The sequence below is a fragment of the Marmota flaviventris genome, chromosome 5 (assembly GCF_047511675.1).
Source record: "Marmota flaviventris isolate mMarFla1 chromosome 5, mMarFla1.hap1, whole genome shotgun sequence".
Classification (NCBI taxonomy): Eukaryota; Metazoa; Chordata; class Mammalia; order Rodentia; family Sciuridae; genus Marmota; species Marmota flaviventris.
Window position 1 is genome coordinate 109,915,966 of NC_092502.1, and position 18,566 is coordinate 109,934,531.

The 18,566-nt window shown below is 38.0% G+C and overlaps 1 pseudogene; it reads left to right on the top strand.

The window, feature by feature from the left end:
• Nucleotides 1–967: 967 nt before the first annotated feature.
• Nucleotides 968–12,337, top strand: LOC114086387 (eukaryotic translation initiation factor 4E pseudogene; annotated as a pseudogene).
• Nucleotides 12,338–18,566: the final 6,229 nt, after the last annotated feature.

Consider the following 18,566-nt stretch of genomic DNA (forward strand, 5'->3'; position numbering starts at 1 on the left):
GAAATAGGAATCTTCTACAAAAAGAATTTTTATCTGAAAGTTGCCTTCTAGGCAGATGAGGTAAGCAGGATGCTCTTATCTTGATTTCTGGGGGTGGTAATTAGCAAGGCTCCCCCTATTCCCAAGGACCTGAAGTGAGCGAGAAGCCCTGGCTGTGATTATCACAGTTCTGAGGAACTCCCTGTGTCTGCCAACGTCGTGACTCATGTCTCAGGCATGACTTCACTATGGGTGTGTGTGTGGGGATGAAATCAGGAAGACCTTTAAGTTACAACCTGTAGCCCATAAATCTCTGAGTAAAGAGAATTGGAAGGCATCAAGTTTGCAAGAAATTGCTTGGGTAGGGTGTGGTGATGCACACCTGCAATCCCAGCAACTCAGGAGGTTGAGCCAGGAGGATCACAAGTTTGAGTCCAGTCTAAGCAACTTAGTGAAGCTGTGTCTCAACATATAGAATAAAAAGGGCTGCAAATATGGCTCAGTGATAAAGCACCTCTGAGTTCAATTCCCAGTCTCCCCCCACCAAAAAAAAAAAAATTGTTTGGGATGGAACGTCCCCCTGGTGGGACTGCAAATTGGTGCAACCATTATAGAAAACAGTATGGAGATTCCTCAGAAAACTTGGTATGGAATCACCATTTAAACCAGTTATCTCACTCCTCAGCATATACCCAAAGGACTTAAAATCAGCATACTATATAATGATGTGACCACCTCAGTGTTCATAGCAGCTCAATTCACAATAGCTAAGCTATGGAACCAACTTAGATGCCCTTCAACAGATGAATGGATAAAAACAATGTGGTACATATACACAATAGAATATTACTTAGCCATAAAGAAGAAAAAAATTATGGTGTCTGATGGTAAATGGATGGAACTGGAAACTATCATTCTAAGTGAAATAAGCCAAACCCCCCAAATCAAAGGCCCAGTGTTCTCTTTGATATGTGGATACTAACTCACAATGGAGGGCCAGGAGGAGTGGAAGTTCACCAAACTGGACAGGGGGAATGGAGGGAAGGTAGGGAGGATGGGAATGGCAAAGACAGTAGAATGAATCAGACATAACTTTCCTATATTCATGTTTGAATACATGATCAGTGTACTCCACATCATGAACAACCTCAAGAATGGGAAGTTATACTCCACGTATGTATGATACATCAAAATACATTCTACTGTCATATATAACTAAAACAACACCACCAACAAAAAAATATAACAAAATATCTTTCAAACCCAACAGTCAGTTGAAAAGGGAAAACAAATAAATGCATTAATTTAAATAACCAGAAATGGATTTACTTGTAAGGACTTTTTAATTTTTCTCCTAGAGCAATCAAATAAATCAAATAGTAAAGAAGAAAATGCAATAATTGCTGTAAGAGAAGGTTTCATGGAAGATGGCTTCATAGAAGATGTTGTGGTCCACACTTCATTTTCTTTGAGGTCTTACACCCTTATACTAACCAAGATCATCTAGCTTAGCTTATGAAATCTGACAAGGGTACAGCCTATGGCAGTTAAGGATGCAGGACAATGATTTTATTTCTTATTTTATTCATTGCAGCACGAGGGAGAGAGATAGTGAGAACAGGAATGAAATCCAGGTCTCCTGAAATCCAGAACATTGCCACCAGGTCAGGGTGGGGGAAGGATGGACATATTTTATATTTTGATGTTAATTTTCTGCATTGGGGATTGAACCCAGGGTCTCACATATGCTAGGCAAGTGTTCTACCACTGAGCTACTATCCCCAGCAACATATTTTATCTTAAAAGACTTTGTTATACTATTTATGGTGGAAAATAATGTGTTTTGGGTTGCCCAATAAGATTAAAATCTTACTTGCATTGAAAAATTATAGGATGTTGGGCTGGGATTATGGCTCAGCAGTAGAGCGCTCGCCTAGCACTGGCGGGACCCGGGTTCGATTCTCAGCACCACATAAAAATAAAGGTATTGTGTTGTGTCCATCTACAAAAAAAGATTCGTTCTCTCTTTCTCTAAAAAAAATTATATGATGCAAAAAATTTTTTGTGTCCTTGATAACATTGTTGAAATACAAAAACAACCAATATTTTTTTAATAATTTTTTTTACAATATCTTTATTTCATTTATTTCTTTTTATGTTGTGCTAAGGATAGAACCCAGTACCTCATGCATGTGAAGCAAGTGCTCTACTACTGAGCTACAACCCCAGCCCCTGAAATAACCAATCTTTATTGTGTGAGATAATAAATGTTCTTATTAAGTTTAAACTACTTTTTAAAGTTATTTTATTACCTGATGATAAAAGCATTATAATTATGTGCAGTCATAAATTCTTCAAGTCTAAAGAAAGAACAATAGAAGCCATAATTTTATTTCTTCTCTTGGGAATATATAAAAGTAAGATAGACAAATAGCTAGGCTATGAAAAGCATTGGTATGATACAAGTTCTTAGTGTATTTCAGGGGAGTTGAAATGAAACAGTTTTGATAGATCTCAGGGTTCTCATGTCAGGGCAGGGAAATGAGGTGGGAATTTTAATCATATAGTTTGTAGATAAAACTATCAAGTGGAGGAAATTGCCGGGGTAACCCCATAGAGCAATAGAGAATGCCCACATTTAAAGGGCAGTTGTTAGAAGACAAAGCTCCTGCTTAAAAAAGAACTGAATGGGAGAAAAGTTAGAGAAGTTAGAGGAAAACCAAGATAGCAAAAGGTCATAGAAATCAAGAGAACAGAGGCTTTTTTTTTTTTTAACCAGAGTCTTGAGAAATCAGGAATGGAAACAGTGTCAAATACAACTCAATAATATCATGGTCTTACACATGATATCTGTGCTTCCATATTTACTCCCACTGAGATGTCATCTGTAGGTAAAAATGTTCCCGAATGGACCCTATTCTTTCTTTTCTTCTTTTTTTGTACTGAGGATTGAATCCAGGGCTTCTTGCAAGCTAAGTAAGTGCTCTTCTACCACTGAGCTCCATCACCAGCACTTTTTGTTTTATTTGAGATAGGGTCTTGCTAAGTGCCCAGTTCCAATTATGTGTGAGAACTCAGGGGATTCTTGACACATTTAGAGAGTCCTTCATTCCTTCTCAATCTTTTGCCCTTATTCTCTTTGGTCTGACAGTCATGGCACAAACTGGTACAGGGAGCATTAGGTCAAGAGCAAGAGTAAAGTTGTGGGAATGGCTGATCCAGTTAAGATCTAATGTGCCGAGTCCCCAAGGCCAATGGATAGGGACTAATTGTCACCAAGTCTAGAAAGTCTTCAGAATTCACTTGTGGACTTTTATTTCACAATTTAAATTCTGTTTATAAATAAGTAATGATGAGAATTTTTCAATTCACATCTCCTTAGAGGGATGCTACATAAGAAATAATCTTTATGGTCATGCTATAACCTCCAAAGAGAAAAGTCCCAACTTGGATACATAGAATATAAAAAAATCTAAAATAGTATTAAATTGTAACCAGATAATTTGCTTTAGCTGGAGAAATGTAAATGTTAAAGCACACGACTTCCATTAATTAGGCTTGAAATGAAAATAAGAGAACTATATTCTTACTATGTGAACTTTAGAAATCAATGTTGACAAATATTAGGATTCTTTTTTTTTTCCCTGTGGGTACTGGGAATTGAATCTAGGGGCACTTAACCACTGAGCCATATCCCAGCCCTTTTGAAAATATTTTATTTAGAGACAAGGTCTCGCTAAGTTGCTGAGGCTGGCTTTGAACTTGGCAATCATCCTGCTTTAACCTTCCAAGCAGCTGATAAATGAGGATAAAACAGAACAGACAATAAAATGACCAGGCAGTCAGGATAATGGGCCTCATTCAACCACACCTGGAAGCTAGCCAGTAAACACATTAATGAGTATCACCAAAGCCTATTTCAAATTAAAAAGCCTCGAGGCTCACCTGTGGGAATACCTCCAGCCAATTCCTTTGTCCCAGAGGTAGAAACTGGAAGGTGAGGGTGAACCCAGTTGGAAGTTACTGGAAAGAGGATGGAAGTGAACCTGAATGGTAGCCAGGATGCCTTTTTTAATATCTATTTTGCATAGATTTTGTTCTATATTCTGTCCAGAACCATATATAAACTTCTAAGCTGGCACACCAAAATGGGTTCTTTTGCTATCAGGCTCCCTCCCCTATGGTGGGAGTTCTATCTCTTCTTGCTTAAATAAATCCTGCTCCTTTTACTCTTCCCTTCTGTGACTGTTGCTTTTTTTTTTTTTTTCTTTTTTTCTGGCACCAGGGATTGAACTCAGGGCACTTGACCACCGAGCCACATAATTTATGTAGAAACAGGATCTCACTGAATTGATTAGGGCCTCACTTTTGCTGAGGCTCGTTTTGAACTCCCGATCTTCCTGTCTCAGTCTCCCGAGCTGCTGAGGTTACAGGTATGTGCCACTGTGCCCAGTTGTCTGTGGCTTTTATCCTTCAAAATTTGTGAAACAAAATCCCAGAGGAAATTGGTGAGGCAGCGGGAATTGAGTCTCATCTCCAAACTCCAGTTTCACTGGGAGGTTTATAGGCGTGTGCCACTGCACCTGGCTAAGATTAGAATTTTTGACCCACTTTCACCACCACCAACCTACATGAACTGTTAGAGAAAGGAGTTAGCACACTGAAAAGGAGAGAATGCCTTTTTTTTTTTTTTTTTTTTTAATCCTGGTCTTTTAAAAACAAATAGTATGCATCCCCTCCCCAAACAAACAAATGAACAAAAAAAAAAAAAAAACCCCAGTAATGCAGAATCTCCACACCCAGGCTCACAACCAGCTTTGCTTAAAAGAAAGGAGCCTCATCACATGGAGATGAACTCCAAACTCCAGAAAATCTCTTTCTCTCTCTCTAGAAAAATGCAGTCACAGTTAGCCTCTGTGACTTTGGGTAAGTTTAGTTTGTAACCTAATCTGGAACTGGCAAATCCAGTCTTTCAAGGCTGTTCCTCAAGTAGAAAGAGATGACAATGTTCTGGGCTGAGGGCGGGGTTTCGTAGAGATTCAATCTGCCTAGCAGGATCAGTCTTGAATGGGGCATGTCAATCAGTTGGAGTTCTTAACTGCAAGCCTTGGGAGCTGACTTAGCTGTTGAAGCAGAAAAGTTCTGGGTGGTGCATGAAACTCTTGTGAGAGCTGCAAAAAAAATAAGACTTTGAGCCAAATCTTCCAGGAAAAATGTTCAAAACCACAATGCAAAATTGGCTGGATGAAAACCACTTCTAGCATGGCTACCAAGCTCTGCAGAACTCAGTTTGCACCACTGGACTTGGCAGCCATTGCCACTAACCACTGTGTGTTTATACACCAGAAACTGTACTTTCATTTGGGATAGGAAACAGGGGGCGCTGTAGGATGGGCCTACACTACAAATTTCAGAGGCAGAACAATATGGGGGTTGTCTCCTGGAGACTCTGAGATGGCTCTGCCCTCTCAGTTGATCACTGTGGGTAGCTGGGAAATGGGTTACGAGAGGCTTTGGGGTTCTGGATTGCATATCATGCAAGCAAACTCCTGACAAAAAAGTCCTGATGACTTTCAATGATCTTTGGATATTATTAGAGGCTTTCTAACTAAGCTGGCATTGCTCAGCTGACACTGAGGTGTGAAAGTGCAGGGCTTTGCAATATGAAGTGAGGCTTTCAAAATCAGAAACAATGATTTGTTGAAAGCCCAATTTATAATGATATTCAAGGTCACTTGCAGAAAACTCACAGTCATTTCCCTTATGTTTTAATTTCTTGCATTGCCATGAAAGGTGCTATAGAAAGTGGGAAACAGTACTCTCTCCTGTAAGAGCCTGGCATGTTCTTTCTGAGACCACATAAGAACGTATTCACTCACATTTTTATTTGTGAAAAAACTCTAATAAAAGAAACAACTGGGGTGAAGGAGAGTTGGTGACATTTCGGAGACTTACGGTAGATTAATTTATATATTTCAGTATTTGTTATTTTTGTAACAAGTTTTTATGCTCATCTGATCTGGGAGGGGAGAGGAAAGATGACATTTTCCGAAGTTGATTTAAAGAAACTGTTGTGGGGCTAGGGCTGTAGCTCAGTGGTAGAGCGCTCACCTAGCACACATGAGGCACTGGGTTCAATCCTCAGCACCATATAAAAATAAATAAATAAACTGTTGTGAAGGATATAAAAAAAAAAAAAGAAACAACCGGGGCGGGGGGTTGTAGCTCAGTGGTAGAATGTTTGTCTAGTATGTGTGAAGCACTGGGCTTGATCCTCAGCATCACATAAAAATAAAATAAAGGTATTGTGTTCATCTATAACTAAAAAATATTTAAAATAAAATAAACATAACTATATACATTGCACCATTTTTTGAAAAACAGTTGTATAAAAAGGACTCTAAAGTTTTAACGAAGTATAGTAGTTTCCATTGTGCAGAAGAATTTACCTCCAAACATTTATTATCTCATACAATTTCTTTGGCACAAGAATTTGGGAGCTGTTTAGTTCTGGTTCTGACTTTCAGTTTCTCAGAAGTTTGTGCTGTGGCCATCTGAAGGCCTGCCCATGGCTGGGAATCCGCTTCTAAAATGGTTCATCACAGGCCTTTCAAGTTGGTGCTGGCTATGGGTAGGAGACCCCAATTTTTCATAATGTGGATCTCTCCATGGGGCTTCTTGGCTGTCCTTACAAAGTGACAGCTGGTTTTCTCCAGGACAAGGGACCTAAGAGGAAGCAAAGTAGTAGCCAGGAAGTCGTTTATACTCTAGACTTAAGAGTTTCACTACTTAGAGTTTTCACTACTTTAGGAGCAAAAGTCGGCTCTATTTTAAGAGGAAAGAATTATCTAGGTGAGAATACCTGAAGACGATGGACACTGGGGACCATTGTGAAGGCTGGCCACCATTGGAACGTTGTTTAGGCTTCCTTGCTGAGAAGGAGTATAGTTTCATTTGGCAATGGCAGTGTAATTGTTGGACTTGCTAATAGCTAGTCATTGGTGGTGGGTACTAGGCATTAAACTCAGGGACACTCAACCACTAAGCCACATCCCCAGCCCTATGTTTTTTTGTATTTTATTTAGAGACAGAGTCTCACTGAGTTGCTTAGCACCTCTCCATTGCTGAGGCTGCCTTTGAACTTGGGATCCTCCTGTCTCAGCCTCCCAAGCTGCTGAGATTACAGGTAAGTGCCACTGCACAGGGCTAATGGCTAGTCTATGAGCTGAGGTTCAGACCTCTGGCATAGTTGTATGCCACTTGCCCAAACACATTTTACATGCTTATTTTTAGTCTAGCCAATCTGACTAGCTAAGGTTCAGATCAAAATTTGTCTATTTCCTTTGACCCAAGAATAAATTTGAACAAATTAATAAGCGATTGGGTTTTACTTCTTGGCAATCACCTATAAAAACTGTTTCACTTTCTATTTTCAGAAAAAGAATTTCCTTAGCTATCTTCTCCAAGTAACTATTACAATGTTACTAGCCTTCATAGTTAGGGAACTTTTTATTCCTTTAGTATTGCTTAGGCCTTCATCTGACTGTAGCAGTGACAAAAAGCAAGTGGTCAGTTTCTCCTCAATTGAAGCTCTCCCACATACTCAGTGTTCTTAAACTACTTTCTTTCCTCCGATAAAACAGTTTCATTTTGTTAACTTTTTTCCTCATGCTGAGAGGGATAGGTGTGTGTGTGTGTGTGTGTGTGTGTGTGTGTGATAGTTTGGATCCCCCAAAGGCCCATGGACTAATGGCTTGGTCCCAGCTTGGTGGTAATGGGAGGTGCTGGAACCTTTAAGAGGTGGAGTCTAGTGGGAGGTCTTAGGTTATTGGCGGTGTATCTTAGAAGGGGACTGTGGGTCTTGAGTCTCTTGTTCTCTGTCTCATTTCTCCACCATGAAGTGAGTGTGCTCTGATGTGCTTTCCTGCTGTGATATGCTATCTTGACATAGGCCCAAAGCAATAGGGCCAATCGGTCATGGACTGAAACAGCAATCCAAAATAAAATTTCTTTCTTTTTAAGTTATTTATCTCAGTTATCTGTTACAGTCACAGAAACCTAACAAAATGTGTGTATGAATAAATGTTTTATTAAGAAACATTTCAAATATAAAGAAAATTTAAAAAATAGGATAGTTTCATGAGCTCCCATGTTTATATTTAATAATTGAATGACGTATGACCAACCTTTTTTTTAATGTCTTCCCCCTTCCAAGGTACCATCTTCCTCCCACCCAAGGAGTTATTTTGAAGTAAGTTGCAAAAATCTTCTCATTTCATCCAGGGAAAAAGGTGTTCAGCTTATGAAAGGAAAATTAATCTCTAAACTTTTTCCTTTAAAATTCCTTTTCTCTTTGACTCTCAGCTTTAGACCATGGATTAAAAGCAAGATAAACTACCTGTGATTCAGCAGACAACTCAGGCATGGGAGACATCATTTAAAGATGAGAAAATACTGTCTGTAGTCCCTAGAGCAGAGCTGTCTGTCTTTTCTGGCAGAAAAGTGTGGCAAAAGTTCTAAACCTGTTTTTCTGGGCCATGTAGAGTAGGAGGAAAAGTCTGCAGTCAAGGCTCTCCTTGAAGTTCCTTCAGGAGCCTTTGACCTTCACTTCCTTGCCTAAATTATTTTTCTGAAAGAAAAATACCAGTGCCTATGCATACATGAAAGCACTGATCCTTACACAATTTTTAGAATAGATTTTTTTTAAAAATTTTTTTTTAAAGAAAGAAAACTAAGCCAGTTGCAGTGGCACATGCCTGTAATCCCACGGACTTGGCCATAAGCAACTTAGCGAGACCCTGCTCAAAAATAAAATATAAAAAGGGCTGGGGATGTAGTTCAGTGGTGAAGCATTCCTGAGTTCAATCCCCGGTACCAGACCAGGAAAAAAAAAAAAGGAGAACTTGAAGGTCATAGCCTAAGGTTGCTATTTTACACTTGTGAAAGAGGAGGCTTGGCTATATCACATAACTTGTGGTTTGTTCAGCATTTAGTAATATCTATAATGTATTTTTCAGTATATTTTGAGCATTTGTCTTGAATTTTGTCTCACAGACTGTATCCAGCACTGGAAAGTAGTTGGTGCTTAACAGTGTATATGAAAGGGGCTTTATAAACTAGCAATTTTGAATTTAGAAATTTTATGATGTTTTATTTATTTTTTTTCTGCAGGTGATTACTTAACAAGCAATACTTAAATTTCTTCAAAATCAAATTATTTTTTATGATAAGTTTTAAAATTCAACATTATACTTTAAAAGAGACTGTCCTAATGTGGAGATGTTTACAGTTTTAAATAGGGTATTATTACAATTAATGTTTTAGTTGAAAATGGAACTTATAAGCAGTGTTACATAATTTCTGAATAACCCGTAATTCTATTAAATAACTATGATGTCTAATTTCCTTTCTCTTCTATTGCTATACAAATTTTATCCATCATAGTATACATAGGCTTTTTATGTTGTTATTTTCGCTTACCATTTTACTGAAAAGATTTTTGTATGTTTCCATAGTCTTTATCATTCTAGTTTTAAATGGCTACACTTTTTTGTCAAACAAACATGTGTTTGATCCTTAGCTTTGCTACTATCTACTTTTGAGATTTGGGAGTTTCTTTTTCTGAAACAGTTCCAAGTGACATACAGTAAACTGCACATATTTATATTGTACACTTTGATATGTCTGACATATACATACTGTGAAACCATCACTACAATCAAGATAATAAATACATCTTTCACTTCCATGACTTTCTTCAAACCCTTTTGTAATCCTTCCCTCTCACTGTCATAATTGTTTGAGATTCATCCACATCATTGCTATGAAAATGATAGAATATTATAATTAAGTCGTATCGAGACAAAACCTGGAAACTCTTGGAAGGAATCAACTTGGCCTCCTATGTGACTCTTGTCTGGGCCCTAGAGCAGCTCTTCCTAAGGGCAAGCAGACCTTCCTGGGAACTGCAGCAACCTCAGGCAGCCAGGGTGTCTTCGGCCTGAGGAGGTAATGGTCATGTCCCAGTTAAGATGATAGGCTTATTTTCATGTATCTCTTTTCTTTCAGACTCCTTGGCCAAAGCCTCATTTTCAAATATCTTTACTCTTTGTCCCATCTTCATGGATTACTAGAACTAGCCACTCCCCCAATAATCCTTTAAACTCTTTCAAATCTTCTATTTCAATTTCCTCATTCTTTGCATGCTAATTTAGATATGAAGTCGGACATTTTGTCCCCAAGGATCATGACTTATGCCAAAAATTGAAGCATAAAACAGCAATAATTTATAGAGCAAACAAAGTACACAGCATAGCACGTCTGTGCTATGAAGGGGCCTGTCTCCCTTTCTTGAGATTTCATTTTTTTCCTGTACATTTGTGCTCCTAGCTGACAGAGCCTTTAGACATTACTTTTGTTTCTGAAAGGCTTCTCGAAGGGCACAAGCTGAGACTGGCTTATATCAAAGATAATCCCTGAAGAAGAGCCATGTGTTTTTGTTGTTGTTGTTGTTATTGTTGTTGTTGGTTTTTTGTTTTGTTTTAATATTTTTTAGTTGTAGATGGACACAATACCTTTATTTATTTATATTTACGTGGTGCTGTGGATGTAACGCAGGGCCTTATACATGCTAGACAAGCGCTCTACTCCTAAGTCACAACCCACCCCAAGCCATATATTTTATAAATACAATTTCAAGCTTGCCCAGTGGCCTATGCCTGTTAATCCCAACAATTTGGGAGATTAAGACAGGAAAATCCCAAATCCAGGGTAGCCTCAGCAATTTAGCAAGGCTCTTAGGAATTTAGCAAGACCCTACCTCAAAGTAAAAAATAAAGACTACTTGTAATCCTAGTGGCCTGGGAGGCTGAGGCAGGAGGATCATAAGTTCAAAGCCAGCTTCAGCAACTCAGTGAGGCTCTAAGTAACTTAGTGAAATCCTGGCTCAAAATAAAAAATAAAAAAGGGCTGGGGTTGTGTTTCCGTGGTTAATTGCCTCTTAGTTTAATCTCTGGTACCAATAAAAACAAAACAAAAAAAAAGGCTGAGGATATAGCTCATCTGTAAAGCATCCCTGGGTTCAACCTCCAGTACCCCCAAAACAAAAACATGCAATTTCAAGTGCTTTCTGGAAATTAGAGGGCTCCAGATGCAGTTCTAGAGCCTAACATTAAGGGGCAGCATGTACCAAAGGTAACATTCAGCTCTGCCACAACCAGGCAGAAACGAAACCACCTTGTTTTTAAACTCTAGGAGCACCTGGGGTGTAGAAGCCAAATTTCCATCTCTTCAATAAAATTAGAGCATCACAATCTTCAGTATATTTTCTATTAAGAGTTTTACCTGCCAACTGAATTCTCCAAGTGAATTATTCTGTGGTTGAATGTGATTTAAACACAATACTATGGAGTCCTACTGTATGATTTAATGATTTTAAAGAATCTGTAATTTCAGCAACTTGCCCTGATAATATTTCAGTTCAAATTCAAACTATATTCATTGAAATGAATGCTGTTTGTCTGTCTCTCTGCCTTTAATGAGGCAATTTTCTAAGATGTGAAAAAAATCAAATCATTATATGGATAGTTAAGCTAGACAAGGTTCAGCTCTTGGGAGACTTTACAGTTTCCATCTTTCATTTTTGGCTCATTAATCCATCCATCAGCAAGGATTTTAGAGCACGTTCACATGCCTGATCCTGTGCTAAGTGCTATGAAATGCTGAGATGAGCCAGACATCCACCCTGATAACAAGAAACTCATTTAATATTTAGGAAGTGGGGATTACAAGAATATGTGATAAATGAGAGATCTATCTAAAATGGTGACTGTGGAACCAATGGGCATTCTGGTTTTTTAAAATGATAAAAGTAAAACTTGGCAAGCAAACCTTTGATCTCTAAGTTTGATACTATTGAAGACTTTTGGGCTTTATACAACCATATCCAGTTGTCTAGTAATTTAATGCCTGGCTGTGACTACTCACTTTTTAAGGGTGGAATTGAGCCTATGTGGGAAGATGAGAAAAAAAATGGGATGGAAGATGGCTCATACATTGAACAAACAGCAGCGACGAAGTGACCTCGATTGTTTTTTGGTTAGAGACACTGCTGGGCTTATTGGAAAATCTTTTGATAACTACAGTGATATGTATGTGAGCTGTTGTTAATGTTAGAGCTAATGGTGATAAGACAGCAATATGGACTACTGAATGTGAAAACAGAGAGGCTGTTACACACATGGGGAGAATCTATAGGGAAAGGTTAGGACTTCCTCCAAAGATAGTGATTGGTTATCAATCCCATGAAGACACAGCTACTAAGGGTGGCTTCACCACTAAAAATAGGTTTGTTGTTTAAGAAGACACCTTCTGAGTATTCTCACAGGAGACTGTGTCAAGCAATCAAGATTTGGGAGCTGAACCAAATCCTCTTCAAAAGCAGAGTGAACTGCATTTAAATTTGATTCCATCTAAATGTTACTCAGATATAAGAGAAGTCTCATTCACCTTTGTCTTGTACTTCTGTGTTCATTGTTTTTTAAAAATTTTTATCATAGTGTCCACAACCCCAATCAAAGAATTACAGTCCACATCACCCCCAGAATCCATAAATGTGTTCCTGGCTCACTTGGTATTAGCTTAGTAGAATTACCATTACAAACATGTTTTACCCATTCACAATATTCAAAAGAACTTGCATTTCTATACCTTAATAGGAAAAAAATTGAGTTTCTGTTCCATTGTATGCAAGGGCACATTTTGCTAGTTTGAAAGAGTATGATACATACAGTTTTCTAGCAATTTTCTTTGTTTCTTTGTACAGCATTATCTTTGCTATACTCTTGCTAATGCCTACTAGATTTTAATTTGTTTTTCTACTTGATAACATTAGCGATTCTGATTTCAGTTTTCTATTTGTTTTGATTTTGTTTTTTCCTCATGTAACATTGGTGAAGGATCCAGGAATATGACACAAAGGTGGAATAAAGATTAATTTTGTACATTCTTTGGTACTTTTTTGTTGTTTTTTGTAACTACAAAACTTTACTACAAATTTATGCATTTCATTCAAAGCAGTGATCTATGTTTGTGTGATTTTCCTAAACATAATTGTAGATTATAAAAATGTAACATCGTGATTACATTCCTAACTAGAATTAGTATGTCTGTTTTTGTATCTTTATGTTGTATTTTAACACTTAGTATTACTTAGGTTATTTTGCTTTGGTTAAAAATGGCTCAAGAATCAATAAATGGGCCTGAGGTTGTTGCTCAGAGGTAGAGCATTTGCCTAGCATGCGTGAGGCACTGGATTTGATCCTCAGCACCACATAAAAATAAAATAAAGATATTGTGTCCACCTATAACTAAAAGAAAAGAATTAATAAATGGGATGGATTCAAACTAAAAAGTTTTTTTCTTAGCAACAGAAACAATCAGTGAGGTGAGTAGAGAGCCTACAGAATGGGAGCAAATCTTTACCATAAGCACATCAGATAGAGCACTAATCTCTAGGATATATAAAGCACTCAAAACCCTTAACACCCCCCAAAAAACAAATAACCCAATCAATAAATGGGCCAAGGAACTAAACAGACACTGCTTAGAAGAGGATATACAATCATCAACAAACATATGAAAAAAATGTCAACATCTCTAGCAATTAGAGAAATGCAAATCAAAAGTACTCAAGATTTCATCTCACTACAATCAGAATGGCAGCTGTCAAGAATACAAACAACATGTGTTGGTGAGGATGTGGGAAAAAAGGCACACTCATACATTGCTGGTGGACTGCAAATTGATGCAGCCAATCTGGAAATCAGCATGGAGATTCCTTGGAAAACTTGGAATGGAACCACCATTTGACCCAGATATCCCATTCCTCGGTTTATACCCAAAGGTCTTAAAAACAGCATACTACAGGGACACAGTCACATCAGTGTTTATAGCAGCACAATTCACAATAGCTAAACTGTGGAACCAACATAGAGGCCCCTCAGTAGATGAATGGATAAGGAAACTTTGATATATATACACAATGGAATATTACTCAGATTAAAAGATAATAAAATCATGGCATTTGCAGGTAAATGGATGGAGTTGGAGAATATAATGCTAAGTGAAGTAAGCCAATCCCATAAAAACCAAAGGCCAAATGTTTTCTTTGATATGAGGATGCTGACTCATAAGGGCAATGAGGGGGTGGCATGGGAGGAATGGAGGAATTTTAGATAGGGCAAAGAGGAGGGAGGGCCTAGAGAGGGGGCATGGGGGTAAGAAAGCTGGTATAATGAGTTAGAAATCATTACCCAACGTACATGTATGAAGACGCGAATGGTGTGAAAATACTTTGTGTACAAACAGTGACTTGCCAAATTGTGCTCTGTATGTGTAATATGAAATAAATTGCATTCTGCCATCATGTATAACAAATTAGAATAAAAAATAATTTAATTTTAAGAAAAGCTCAAGTAGAAAAGCAGTCCCATTCATATTATGAAAACTGTAAATAAAATGTGTACAGTGAATTGTCTTAAAAAAAAAAGAATATGTGAGAAACGCAATGATTTTAAAAAACTCAAAAAGACGAAGAGGCAGGGCTTGGTGGTCCATACCTGTACTCCCAGTCACTAAGGAGACTGAGGCAGGAGGATTATAAGTTCAAGGTTGGCCTGGGCAATTCAGTGAAAACCTATTAAAATTGTGTGTACGTGTGCATGTATATATACATATAGGTACATATATATATATATATATATATATATATATATATATATATACATACATATATAAACCTATATACCTATATGTATGTATATATACACATCTATATATACATTTTATATACATACATATTATATATAGAAATGTCTAGGGATGTAGCTCAGTTGTAGAGCACCCCTGGTTCAATCTCCATACTGTGAAAAAAGACAAAGAAAGAGATACCGCAGGGCATAAGGGAGGACAAAGTAGGCACCTATTAGAGGAAGGGAGAAAGGAAGAGTACAGAAAAATGTGCAAGAGGAAGTGATAATCTGAAAAGCTTCTTCAAGAAGTCAAGGATGAACATTCCAGGCAGGGAACCCAGAACATGCAAAGGCCCAGAAGAATGAGACAGCCCAACATTCTGGTCAGTTTACAGGTAGTGCCAGATCTCTGACTGCCCAGGAGTGCAGTTGTTGATTTTTATTTTAAGTGCTTTTTATTTGTGTCGTACTGGGGATCCAGCCCAGAGTCTTGGGCATGCTAGGCAAGCACTCCACCTCTGAGCTATTCCCCCAAACCACGTTTGTATTTTTAGATCAACTACTCTGACAGAAGAATGGAGGTGCAGACAGACTGTAGAGAGAGCACAGATGAAACTGGTACAGTGATAGAGATTAAAAAGTATATATACTATGAGATGCTGAAGGTGGTGAAGATTGGAGAGGAATAAACAATTTCAACTGATATTTTTAAATGGTGAAAGAAGCCGGGGTGACCTGTGGAACTGGATGACTGAGATGGTCTGTACAAGAGGAGAGCAGGTTTAGGTGAGATGAAGGGGAAGAATGTTACTTTGATCCTAGACAAATTTGGAAAGCTTATGGGACACTGAAGAAGGAATGGGTCCAATAGGCAATTGGACAGATCATTCTGGAGCTTGGCAGAGAGACCTGGGCAGAGAGACCTGGGGAGTGATTGAGATTATGGAAGTAGTTGAGACTATGGGGGAGAGTTGGAAAGTATAAATGCTTTTAAAAAATGAGGAGGAAACCCAGAAATGTGTGGCCACAAAGCTGTAGGGGCATTCTTGGATAGGAAAACTCAACATAAAAAGATATCTGGGGCTGGGGCTGTAGCTCAGTGGTAGAGCACTTGCCTAGCATGTGTGAGGCACTGGGTTCAATACTCAGCACCACCTATAAATAAGTAAAATAAAGGTCTATCAACAACTAAAAAAAATATTTAAAAAGAAAAAAAAAGATATCTGTATTTCCTGCATTCTTTGTATCTAATACACTCCAATAAAAATAGAAATAGGGTTTGCTACAAGGACAATATTCTTCTCTCATGTTTACACAGGTCCTGGTGTGATATAAGTCTGATAAATATTTCTTGACTCTTTGTTAGTACATCCTCCCACACAGAATAATATACAAATTTAATGAAGAATAGGGTAGATCTAAATGTGCCAATAGAGAAAGTTTTCTAAGATACAATAAGTGAAAAAAGGGGGAATATATTTTAATGTTGCTTATGTATATGCACATTTAAGAATATGTATGTAATAGTTATACAGTTATATGAGTAACATGTAAAAATTTTTTCCATAAAGATAACACTGATGACATAGCATATCAGTTATTACACTCAAGGAATATAGCTCATTTAATCCTTCCAATTGGGCACAAATTACAGTTATGCCCCCCCTCCCCCCCAAAAAAATATTTATTTTTTAGGTGTAGTTGGACACAATACCTTTATTTTATTTATTTATTTTTATGTGGTGCTGAGGATCGAACCCAGGGCCTCACAAGTGCTAGGCGAGTACTCTACTGCTGAGCTACAAGCCCAGCCCCAAAGTTATGCATCTTTATACCTCTTGGGAAACTGAGGCACAGAGTGATAAGGATCACACAACTCATTAATGGCAGAGATGAGAATTAAAGCCAAAAATAACTCCAAAATACTGTCTGAGAGAGGAGAATATTAACAGGAAAATGTTAACTGAGAGGCTCTAGGATAGTGAATGGTAGAGAGAGAATTTTACTTTATTTTATACTCATTTATATTCAAAATATGATTATTTTATCACGTGCATTATTACCTTAATAATATATTAAAAGTATTTTTGAGACTTGAACTTCAGGCATCTCCAGGGACCTCACAAGATGGTTTCAGTGGAGTGCCCTGGCATTAAGATGGGAAGTGAACCGGCTGGTTGAATGTTCATCTAGACAGGCTGTTTCAAAGGAAATAGAAAGGAGATATCCCCGCTTTCCATGTAATTAAATTTCAGTACTGAAAAAGGGACAGACAGCATTTAAAAGCACAGTGGCCAATTTCTGGTTTTGGTTTTTTTCAGGGACTTTTTTTCTTTTTTAAGTTTTTCTCATTTAGAAATCTCCCATTATAGATTAATGCAGACACGATTGCTTTGCAGTTTTGTTTCTTCCTTTTTTTCTTTGTTTGTGTTTTGTTTTTTGATTATAACTGAAAAAGCTAAAATCAATGAAAAAGGTATAATGTGAGAAGTCTTATGCCCAACAACTCTGTTCTTTTTTGGGGGGTGGGTTTGCAATAAACTATGTGAATACATCTTCTTTGCATATATTCTTTGGGGGCAAGGCTGGTTTCTGTTTGGAAGACTGGAAAGGACCAAGGAAAAAGAGGAATCCATTGTCAAACCATTGTTCACAAAGTGGCATTACAGAAGTTGAGGAAGAATATCATGGCAGAGGGTGTGGCAGAGGAAAGCTGCTCATTCCATGGCTGGTGGGAAGGAGAGGGAGAAGGAAAGAACACACAAGAGAGAGACAGCTAGGAGGCAACCACCCTGTTTTACCAATAATGCCTTGTAGCAGCTATCAGTGAGTTACTTAGTGATTTTTTTTAAACTTTTATTTATTTATTTGTATGGGTGCTGAGGATTGAACCCAGTGCCTCATGTGTGCTAGGCAAGTGCTCTTCCTCTGAGCCAAAACTACAGCCCCTACTTTGGTGATTCTTCAGGCACACATAAGCTTATATATACATACATTTTTATTTTATTTTATTTACTTATTTATTTTTACACAGGACTACTTCTTTAAACCTGTGATGTGATCACTCTATCAGCACATGAAGAACTTTCTCTCTATTGGCTTTGCTAAGGAGTCTCCTGGCTTGAATAAATGTTTTGCCTTTGCTCCTCTATTTTTAGAGTTCTTTCTAGACATCAACTTCCTAGCAACTAACAAATTTCTAGCCTCACTCCCCTATGAGAGGAAGGAAAGGAAACCTCTCTCCTTCTCCCCTTCTCACAATGGGTGCCAGCCTTCTTTGATGGCCCTTGGGGCAGCAGTTCACACCTGTTCATTCTGCTGATTAAAAACAGGAACCTCCAGATAAATCTCTTGTCACTGGCAATTTTCATTTGTTGGGAACAGGTGTGTGGGGGTGGAAGCCCAAGTATAAATGCTCATAGTTTAATTGTAAGCACCTGTTGACAGAGCTGTGTACTGGCTGACTAGGTAGAGATAGGTATTTTCTTTATATTTATTTTTAATCCTACATTTTACATGACTCTGTGCTTGTTTTCTGGTTGCTAACTTATGAACATGCTGAAACTGCTACATTGTGAGGAGTGAGAGGGTATTAGAGAGAAGAAACGTACCACCTGCAAATTTTCATTTGCAGCTTATTCTAGAAGGGGCAGACACTGTCTTTAATGGAAAATCATTATGGTTTAGCAACCATCACTTGTGTAGTGGGGTGACTCAGGAGATGGTGTTATATTGTTTTCATGAAAGTATTGATGCTCCCCATCTGCTTCTTTTGAACAAGTGCCTCCTCCCTGAGTTTGGTGGTCTGCTTCTGGAGTGGTCAGTTCTTCTGCTGAC